Here is a 451-nt window from a genome sequence, read left to right as displayed (position 1 = left end):
AACAACAATCTCATTCAGCATAATGTCCTCCAGGTTTAACCATATTGTGAGGTGTTTCACAGAGTCATCATTATTCTTCAAAATTTTGTAATATTCCATTGTGTGTGTGTGCCAAAGTTTGTTTAACCATTTTTCTGTTAATGGGCATTTAGGCTGTCTCCATCTTTTTGGTATGTTGCTTGCAGACAGAAATTGGAGGAGCCTGTTTTCTCATCCATTCTGTTCTTTATGTCTCTTAACTGGTACATTTAATCTGTTTACATTCTGTGTAATTATCAATAAATACGCATTGATTGCTGTCATTTTTCTGTGTTTTTTGAGGTGCTGCTGAATTCTTTGTTCCACACAGTTTTCTATGCTGAGTTTATTTTGTTTGTAGGTTTCCTTTTCATTTTCACTCTGTTGTGTTAATGCTTACTAAAGCTTTCTGATTTTCTTATTTTGATGTACA

The sequence above is a fragment of the Chrysochloris asiatica genome, unplaced genomic scaffold (genome assembly GCF_000296735.1).
Source record: "Chrysochloris asiatica unplaced genomic scaffold, ChrAsi1.0 scaffold00130, whole genome shotgun sequence".
NCBI classification, from domain to species: domain Eukaryota; kingdom Metazoa; phylum Chordata; class Mammalia; order Afrosoricida; family Chrysochloridae; genus Chrysochloris; species Chrysochloris asiatica.
The sequence above is the reverse complement of the archived record's forward strand: the minus strand, read 5'-3'. Positions refer to the sequence as shown.